The sequence below is a fragment of the Rutidosis leptorrhynchoides genome, chromosome 11, assembly GCF_046630445.1.
Source record: "Rutidosis leptorrhynchoides isolate AG116_Rl617_1_P2 chromosome 11, CSIRO_AGI_Rlap_v1, whole genome shotgun sequence".
In the NCBI taxonomy this organism is placed as follows: domain Eukaryota; kingdom Viridiplantae; phylum Streptophyta; class Magnoliopsida; order Asterales; family Asteraceae; genus Rutidosis; species Rutidosis leptorrhynchoides.
The window spans coordinates 319,274,392-319,285,785 of record NC_092343.1 but is presented as its reverse complement, the minus strand read 5'-3'; positions in this window follow the sequence as shown (position 1 = coordinate 319,285,785).

Here is an 11,394-nt window from a genome sequence, read left to right as displayed (position 1 = left end):
TCATATAGGGACTACGACCACGCAACGGGACCTAAGTTAACGGCACCGTCAATAACGGTTTTGGTCGGGTCGTTACAGATAAAACTGTGCAAAAAATGAGATAGTATACACGTATAACATATGTTTGAAGTTGAAAGAATTTGTCATTCATTTGGAAGCATAAATATGGTTCGACAAAAATCGAAGATGTGTCCCTGGTATGGTTGTTATCAGTATTCTCGGAGTTTTCAGATGTTCAAATAAGAAAAATGAAGTCATGTACGTGGCACATGGTGGTGATTAGGTTGATCGAGTCCAATCACCATCACGTGTCATTAGAACTTTGGTATGGCTTACCATAATATAACCACGTTGATCGAGTGTCGTTATATTATGCTAACTCATACCTCCATTCCCACATCGCTCCATAGATTCAAGTTCATGTAATCGTGAAAATTTATAATAACCAAAATGTAACGACGCCTCTAACGTGACTCGTATTGAATCAAAAGAATTAGTGCAACTCTAAAGAAGCGTTCCCCAAGGGAAGTGTATAAATGATTGTTCAAGTCAATGCGGTTCAAGTAAAACAATAATGTCTTTAGGTACGAAAAGAGTAGCGAATTATGATAATAAGTAGTACACAACCGTAGTGATAATTATTGATGACGATACTCTCCTAGAGTATTGGTGGTAGTACCAAGAAATGGTAGATAGTGAAGAACACCGGTGTAACATCGGTAGCGGTCAGTGATTTCCATGGTGGTGGAAACTTTACGTCACTTGTGGATAGTAAGATGGGACGATGATGAATAACAACATGGGAGACAGAGTCCCCAAACTAGTGTGACTAATGAAGTCGTCGTCCTCCTTATGCGTATGAATCTTGAATTTACGTGTGTTACCAGAAAGTGGCAGAGTATGAGTTCGTATGATGAAAGTTTGGTACCATTAAGAAGTTTGCCTAAGAGTGATTCAAGTATAATGCACAAGTAGTTAAGTAAGTGCTATCTATAGCAAATGTATGTCAGAATGCAATGGCTAACTATCCGGTTGTAGTCTAGATTCACTAATACGTCCTAACGACTCTGTCAGACATACTAATGCACATCCTAGATCCCTACAACCAACGCTCTGATACCATCTGTAGCGACAGATGGGGTAAAAACCCACCCAGTGCCTTTCCAGCTAACCGCTTGGTAACCACTGAGTGTTCCTCAGACACTGATTTTACGGCCCGCATTTCTGCCAAACTGCCAACCTTCAAATTCCAAGGGATCGCAAGGGGTAAGAGCCAATGCTTCATCACAGGTAACACTGTGAGAACCCCCTCTGCGATTAACCCGCTAAAAAGCATAGTCCGCCCCAGCGTGACAGCCGGACGCGCGACTACCTTTATGGCTAAAGTTAAACCAGCTCTGATACCATCTGTGGCGACCCGACAAAATCGTCATTGACGGCGCCGTTAACTTAGGTCCCATTACGTGGTCATAGTCCCTATATGAGACGCGTTTGACCAAACTTATGTCGCATTCATTTGAAACGTACAAGACTTACAAAGTTTAGTTTACCAAACGGTTCGACAACAAGTTAAGTTTACAAAAGTAGTAATGTATAAATGAAATAACTTGCGACATAATTAGTTTAAAATCACTGTTGCTATAAATAGTGTAAGTATGTAAACATTTGTTTGAATCCAAAGGTGCTATCACTAGTGTATGCATGTATGTATGCTTAACTCCAAGCAAGTAATCAGAGTGTATGCATGTATGCTTGACCCTAAACAAGTATGAGTGTACGCGGAAGCATGTATCAAATAGCTATGTATGAACCTGAGAAAACATGTAGAAAATTGTCAACGAAAAACGTTGGTGAGATCATAAGTGTATTTGTAAAATTATGTTTTTGGACCACAAGGTTTAGTATCAAAGCGTATACATCTCAAAAGATGTGTTTGTATCAAGCGTATACATCTCAAAAGATGTTGTTTTTAAACCACAAGATTTAGTATCAAAGTGTATACATCTTAAAAGATGTGTTTTTATCAAGCGTATACATCTCAAAAGATGTTGTTTTTGAACCACAAGATTTAGTATAAAATGAATATCAAGCGTATACATTCCAAAGGATGTTGTATGTATCACGAGCACCCAATTACCAAAACTTAACTGAATCTTACCTCTGCATAATATTGTTAGAACCTACACTATATCCTGAAAATACGTTTAATCCGTCAGATGGGGGTTCATCAAACCCATATGGCCACACAAAATAAGTTCTCGCTCACACCCTACAAGTGTAACTAATGGTAATTGGACTTGAGGATTTTTGTTCTAACTCGTATGTATCTTTGCTTTTGTATTCGTGTTTAAGTATCAAAGTATGAAAAGTATATATACATATGAAATGTATATAAGTATGTAATGTATATGTTTCTCAGCCCACGATTTAAAAGTATAAAAGTAATTGAAAAAGTGGGACTATGATCTCACATCGAGTGCACGAGTGTAAAAGTACTTCACAAAGTAAACGTGTGCATGAAAGTTTTTTAGCCTTGACCTAAACAAGTAACTTGTATCAATTAACCAGTTACGACACAAGGTCGGGCGAAATGTGTTCAATTAGTCCTATGGCTCGTTATGACTCGATTATATAGCATGTGAGTCACGTTGTCAAGTTTCATGCAAGAATCAAGTATAAAAGCATGTTAGGACGATTCCATAAGTATTTGGTTAAGTTTGATTAAAAGTCAAACTTGGTCAAAGTCAAAGTCAACGTCAACGGGGTCGGGTCGGGTATCCGACAATTTTTCTTCAATTAGTAGTCATATATAAACATGTTGGCCAAATTTCATATTAATCGGAGTTGCGAGTAAGCGGGGATGAATTTGTGAAAACACAAAATAAGTTGGTCTACTTTTTCAGCACAGGAGCGGCGCACCAAAACCAGGAGCGGCGCTCTTGAGGACCAGAAGCGGCAATCTTGTTTTCAGGAGCGGCGCTCCTGACATCTGATGAAAAACTCCACAAAAAGGTCTACCAGGAGTGGCGCTCTTAGTTCAGGAGCGTCGCTCCTGTACCTGGGAAATGCTGTTTCTGAGTTTTATCAAGTGCACCAACCAAACTTCAAACAAGCATAACTCGTGAACCGTAAACATTCAAGACAAGTATCTTATATCGTTGGAAAGGTATTTCGACAAGGAACACAATTAAACATATTTCATCTAACAAGTTCATCATTTACCACAATAAAAACTTTGTCGAAAGATCGTTAAATGTTCATAATCAAAGTTTTAAGTTCTAAAAAAATGCATTTCATGATTCGGGCAACCAATTTACGTATATGATATGCCGTTTCGAAGGTAATTAAACATACAATACAACTAAATACTTACTAACAACATCTCATATCATTCAAGGCATCAAAAGTTCATTTTAAAGTTCATCAAACCCTAACCCAAAATCACAAAATCAATAATCATGTTTATGAAGTTTTCTCAATCAACCTACACATCAAATTGAAGCTAATGATGCTAGTAACATATTTAATACATGAACTTTTAACATCTAACAACATTTAATCATCCAAAATCAAAGATTAAGCAAACCCATTTCAAGTGTTCATGCTAGTTACTCCAAAACAACAAATCGAGCAAACTAAACACATATTCATGTTAGACTTGAGCCATAGACACTAATTAACACTATTTCAAGTATATAAAATGAATTTAGAGAAATATAGTGTTTTTATAAAGTTACCCAAACTTGATGAAATTGGTACCAAAATGTAGAGGATGAAGTGAGGATCACGAATATGTAATTTGTTTTGATGTTAGCCTCCTTGATCGAATTTAGATGATGATTTTGTGTTTGAGGATTTGAGAGAATAAAAATGGAAGTAATGAAATGGGGAGGATGAAAATGAATGGAGGAGGGTGAAGGTTGGCTAGTTGACCTAGTCATCTCTTTGCCCTCTTGGCAAGTTTAGTCACTCAAGTTTCAAAGCGGGTGCGTGGATTAACCAAACGAATTTTTAAAAACTCAAATTAACAAGAGATGTTATAATTATATAACGGGAATATTAAGAACGTAAGTTAACGAAAGATACGAATTTAGATAACGGAAGATATTATCTATAAAAAAAAGACGGGCGTTAAAATAATTTAACGAAAAAATGTGGGATGTTACATTACCTACACCTTAAAAGAAATTTCGTTCCGAAATTTAGTTGGAAGTAGTAGTCGTTGTTTCTTCCTCGAGATCTTACGTTGCCAATTTTACGAATGAATGAGGGTACGTCTTTGGGCATTTAAACGAACTTTGACAGTCGGAATTTTACGTTGTTTTAAAGTTTGGTTTCACGATTCATAGTTTCAACCGGTTCTCCTAGGAAGCGGAGTTTATCATCGATAGTAAGCTCATCGAAGGGAATAACAAGTTCTTGTTTCGCAAGACACGTCTTTAAGTTTGATACACAGAATGTAGGATGAACGGAATTTGTTTGAGTTGGGAGTTCGAAACGGTAAGCAACGGGTCCAATACGCTCCAAGATTTTAAAAGGATTAAAATATCGCGGATTTAGATTTTTACTTTTCTCGAAATGAATTATACCTTCTCAAGGTGCGAATTTTAACATTACTCGGTTTCCCACTTGGAATTCGAGAGGTTTACGTCTAACATTTGCATGGCTCTTTTGGCGACTACGGATCGTCTTGGGCCTCTCTTGGATTTGAAAGATCTTAACGGTTATTTCATGAATGAGTTCGATTCCGGTGATTTGATTATTGCCTACGTCATCCCAAAAAATTGTAGAACGATAATTGCGGTCATATATAGTTTTGAAAAGGTACGGCGTTAATACACGAAAGAAAATTTTGTAGTAAGAGAATTTGACTAAAGGCAAGTACTTTTCCTCAAGTAAATTTGAAGTCGATAACAGAACTCGTATTATGGTTTCCAAGGTTTGAATCGTACATTTGCTTTGTTCGTCGGTTTGTGGGTGATACGCGGTACCCATGTCTAAACGTGGTCCCGAGACTTTTTGTAAGGCACTCCGAAATCTAGAAGTGAAACGAGGATCTCGGTCTGAAACGAGGTACATTTCTGTAAGGTATATTTGAATAATACACGAGTGTTATTTGACTATGTACTAGATGGCTACTTGCTAGTATTTACTTAGTATATATGTATGAACTTTGTCTTGCTATATGTCATAGGTTAGGAAACTAAAAATGTATGCTTAGCCTACCCAAATGCATTAAGTGTAACTTGGTTGATAACAATTGATATGTCATAATCAAATAGTCTTAAGTGTTTAAAGAATTATTAATATACATATTGTGATATCAAAAGAGACATGTTTAAGCTTAGTAACATGTCTAATAATGGTTTAGTCTTGATTAACATGATGTCTTGCAACATGCTAAATTGAACTTATTTGTTTCACTAGGTAAGACTAGGGATGGCAATGGATTGGATATGGATCGGATGAGGCCGTATCCATATCCATATCTATTTATATTTTTTAATCCATATCCATATCCATATCCATATCCATATCCATATCCAGTTATAAAAATTTCATCCATCCATATCCATATCCGTTGGGTGAAGCGGGTTAATAGATAATCATCTTTATCCATTTAGATTTATTTTATTATTAGCAATTATAAGCGGTGATTCACTATATACGATCAAAAGTAATATTTCTTGATAGTTTTTATGCGACCGAAAGTCACATTTTTTACTAATCCATATAACAAATAGTTAACAAATAGCCTATTAAACGTGTAAAGATATAGATTACCTGTAAGTTACTTACTTTTTATTTACAAGAAATATCATTTAAACTTCCAAAGTACGATAAATACATTTAATGATTTAAACAAAACAAAATATAAGAAAATTTCTATATTTTTAGAGAAAATATAAAGAAAGATAAATATAATTAATGATATATCACTACATAAATGATATTAATTCGAGTGATAAATTTATATATTTAGTTATTTCGGGTGAAAGCGGGTTCATTCATGGATGAAACTTTTCATCCATATCTATATCTATATCCATATCCATTTCAAATCATCTATATCTGTATCCATATCCATTTAGATCGTCCATATCCACGAATAATCGGGTGGATCGGGTGGATATCCACTGGATCGGGTATCCATTGTCATCCCTAAGTAAGACATCATTAACACATCTAATTAATTCATGTGAAATCTTGAACATGAATAATATAACAACCCTCAAATTTTCATACTTGAAATGACTATTTTACCCCTAGGGTTTCTGCATGCTTATTAATATTGAAATTAATAAGTAATTACTCTACTTTAATACAACGCTAACTAAATATTAATTTTTAGTCAACACATTTTGTTAATTAAAGTTTATATTATTTTTATAATATACTTTAGTTAATATTACAAGTATTAAAATTAATGAGTGACTACGTGCTAGTACATTTTTACGTATAACGATTATATTTCGATTAATCGTCTCGGTTTCCAAACCAACGATTATATTTTCGTGATATCTAAATCCGAATTATTTTATACGGCATTTCTATGTCAATTGAATTAATAAAATATCCCTATGTTTTTATTTCTCGGATTTTTCTCCTTCTCGCGTGTTTAAATCATGTAACGTTTTATTATCGGGTCGAGTTTGTTTTATCGTTTGGGTGAATACATGAAATTTAATTTTGATGTTGGGCCCATTCTCCTAGCCCAATTCGGTTGACCCATATGTGATGCTCATGGGTTATCCATTTTCTTTTGATTGTATTTTTTTTAGCCACTACTTAATTTAATTAATTAAGTTAATATATTTATAGATAAAAAAAAGATATCATGGCCGTAGTTTTTCACATTTGACCAATTCTACTTTTTTTTAAGTTATTTTACTAGTTTATTTCTTTTTCTTTTTATTTAAATTGTATGTATCAAATTGAATAAGATTAAAGGTTTTAAACAAATATAAATATAAAAAAAATAATATAACAAACAAGACTCCATGGAGTCTCTGAAGGTATTTCATATGCCCGAGAGACATATTAAATTAACGTGGCTAATATGTTTTGATCCAAGTCGGGTCATACCTAATAAAAAGCTTACCGACACCTTATTTGTATTTGATCTTAACGATTGGATCATCGATTAAATACGCGACACTTGAACTTTAAGAAAAATGGTTTTCTTAAGTATTACTTGATGTGTAGATATATATAAATTATGGAATAATTTATGTAATATGGAATTAATTATTTATGGGTTAAATAATTAATTAATTTATGTTACATTTATATAAATTGGTTTTATATAATAAATGTACATAAATAAATATGCAAGTTTATAAAATGTGCATTATAAATATATGGAAGTTTTATATAAAAGTTTTATAAAACATATAACTTATATAAAACTAATTAATTTAAACAAAGTGGGAGTGGCCTTGGAGTTGTAAGAAAGCATGCTAATGACTCCAACACTTAGCCATACTTTCCCACTTCCATATACATGCACTTTGACTCTTTGGTAGTCACTTCACTTGCATTTTTACACTTCAAAAAAACTGCACAAAAACCTTTTGGAGCTGCAGCTAGGCCGTGGCCTTTTTGAGCAATTAAGGTGGTTCTAAATTTGGTTTTCAAGCTAATTTCAAGTGTCATTAAATCCTAACCAAAAGGTAAGGTGTTGGTGTAAAAGTTTGGGGTATTTCTCCTTGAGGTTTCATCATTTTGAAGCTACATTCATTATCATCATCTTCTACATTCATTACCTAGCTTGGAGTAGGTATAATCTCTGTTCTTACTTGTAGTTTGTAAGTATGTTTCACAACTTGATCCTACTTAGGATTTAACTTTAATTGGTTAAAGTATTACATGTTCTAATATGGTATTTACATGCTTCCGCTTTAAATTTGATTCTTAAAGGTTTTAAGTATTATGAAACTTGTTAAATCCCAACAATGGTATCTAGAGCCGAAGTTGATGGAATATGCTTCGAGATGATTTTTTAAACCCACTATATTTTGCATTTTATGTACATGCATGATAGAAAAAGGCAAAAATTAAAGGGTTTGGGTGGGAGCTTCACTTTGGCCGAATTATTGGGGACCCAAAATGGGTTTTGGGTCTTCCACTTTGGTCATATTTTGGTTGCATGTTGAGTTCACAATCAAGCCTTGACCTTGTGTTTGGATGGTTGCATGTTTGGTTGAATTAATCTATTCATTTGGTATGTAATATTAATTCATTCATGTGGTTGTAATATTCATTCAATTTGGTTTTTAATTTTATTATTTTGGTTATGTAATTTATTTTATATTTGGTATGTAAAATAGATTAGGTTGTATTTTCATTTTCTAGAAAAATGTATTAGGATATATTTTTTGTAAAAATGAAGATACAAGATGAAGACTTGGAAGATGCATTTGGATGCAAGATTAAGTGGGAGATTTTGAAATCTCCTACTTAGTGTTATAACCCTTAACCGGTGACATTTGTTTTCGGCTAAACAAATGTCTACCAAATTGGCTTGATTGTGAACACATTTGTTTGCATGCGTGATTGTTTTATTTCTTGTATGATTGTGGATTGTGTATGTTACTACAACAAGTTATCACACAAGTTAACAACAAGCATAACTACAATTTAATTGGTAAAATTATTAACGACATGCAAAACGTCAATTTAAATGGTTAAATTAAAAACGGCTAAAAGGACATTAATAAATGGTTATTAAGAACATGATAAGGATCATATATATATAAAATGGTTTATATCAAGTAATTGGCTAAAATTACTAGACTTGAAAATGGATTTCAAATAAACCATACACTAAATGCATGTTGGTGTATGGCATATATGTTTTCTTAAACTAGAATAAAGAAAGCCGAAAATCCCTTTAAAACTAAAACAAGGTAAACAAGTTTAACGCCATCCTTTTGTGGGACACTTAAACATAGTAGGGATCTCATAATGGGATAAAGGTCACCTAACCGTTATGAGCTAACTAATATGGTTAAGGTAAAATTCGCATGCATGTGGGATAAAGGTCACCTAACCACTTGTATGTTAATTTTACATGTTTACACAAGTAGGACGACTTGATTTGGGAATCATGAACTTAGGGTCATCGAAGCATGAGGAACAAATAGGCGTTGATGGGATAAATATGCCATGCAAAAGGATTGCATGATCCCATAATTTAGAAGTTGCAAAAGGATTGCAATTGTCATATAAATGAATACCTAGCTAAATCAAATAACGGGATAAAGGTCACCTAACTGAAATTTGATTTACTGTTGGATTCTAATATTTAATAAGTCAATTAAAATTTAAAAGGATATTTTTCATTAAATCTAAAATCGATACTTAAATGAACTTTGTTAAATTTTGTAGATGGTCGCAAATAACAACAACATGCAAAACGCACCTATTAACTTGAACAACCTATCATTAAGGTCTCTCCTCGAGAAAGACAAACTCAACCATACGAACTTTATGGATTGGTTCCGCAATCTTAGGATTGTCCTCAAACTTGAGGATAAGGCGTATGTGTTGGAAGACCCTATTCCCGATCAACCCGACGAGGATGATACGGAAGGCATGGCTTATTGGGATAAGTATTGCGCCGATTCAGTGCAATTCGCTTGCCTAATGCTTGGAACTATGATACCCGAACTCCAAAAGGATTTCGAGCATCATACTGCATACGACATGATCACGCAATTGAAGGAGATGTTCCTTCAACAAGCACGTGTCGAGCGCTTCGAGACCGTTCGAGCGCTTCATGCATGTCGTATGGACGACTCCCAATCCGTTTCATCTTATGTCCTTAAGATGAAAAGCCTCATTGATCGTGCAAACCGTCTTAATCTCAACATATCTAATGAGCTAGCCACGAATCTTATCCTAAACTCCTTGTCAAAGAGGTTTGACCAATTTGTAATTAATTACAATATGAATGGGATGGATAAGACCATTGGCGAACTTCATGGCATGCTTAGGACGGCGGAAATTAGCATGGGTAAGAGGGCTTCACCCGTGCTAATGATCAATGATGGTGGGTCCAAAGGTAACAATACCTCTAAGCCAAAGGCGGCTAAGAGGAAAGGACCCGCCCATCAAGGCAAGGGAAAGGGGAGGATGGTTACCCCAACCAAAAACAAGAACAAGAAGCAAAAGGTTGCCGGACAAGCAAACCTCAAGGAAGACCCGTGCTTCGGTTGCGGTGAAATGGGTCACTGGAAACGCAACTGTCCGGTCTACCTTAAGGAGTTGAAGGAAAAGAGGGATGCGGGGCAAACCTCAGGTAATATATATATGGTATATATAGAGCTTAGTATTACTTCTTCTAATACATGGGTATTAGACACTGGATGTGGAACTCACATTTGCAATTCTTTGCAGGGGTTCAAAAGAAGTAGCAAGCAAATGGGAACATCAAGTCTCTTTATGGGTAATGGAGCCAAAGTGCAAGTGAAGGCTCAAGGAGACTTTGTATTAAAGCTTCCAAATGGTTTGGAACTTATTTTGAACAATGTTTTGTATGCACCGGATTTATGTCGAAACATTATTTCAGTTTCCCGTTTAAAACAATGTGGTTTTTATCTTAATTTTGTTAATAATGATATCCAAGTTTATTTAGATAATGTATTATATTTTAAGGCTTCTCCTTCAAATGGAATTTATGAATTGGTTCATGATGATACATCATCTAGTAGCTCAATATACCATACTAGCACCAAGAAACTCAAAAGGGATTTGAGTGATTCCTACTTATGGCATTGTCGCCTTGGTCACATAAACAAGAACCGAATGCGTACACTTCAAAAGAATGGACTCTTGAAATCAAATGAGATGGACTCGTTTGATGTATGTGAATCTTGTTTACAAGGCAAAATGACTAAAGCACCTTTCAAAGGGACCTATGAAAGGGCTAAAGATTTATTGGGATTAATACATTAGGATGTATGTGGACCCTTTAAACCCATAACTAGGAATGGTGAAAGATACTTCGTTACTTTTATTGATGACTTCAGTCGTTTCGGATATGTCTACTTATTAAGACACAAGGACGAAACTTTTGAAGCATTCAAGGAATATCAAAACGAAGTACAAAATCAACTCAATAAGACAATCAAGGTACTTCATACCGATAGAAGAGGTGAATACCTAAGCGATGCTTTCCAAGATCATCTTAAAAGTTGTGGGATTATCTCGCAACTTACTCCTCCTGGAATACCCCAACTTAATGGAGTTTTCGAAAGGAGGAATCGAATCCTAATGGATATGGTTCGATCTATGATGGCTAGAAGCTCGTTACCTCTATCATTTTGGGGTTATTGTCTATGCTCCGCGGCTCGTATTTTAAATATGGCCCCAACCAAGAAAGTGGAACGA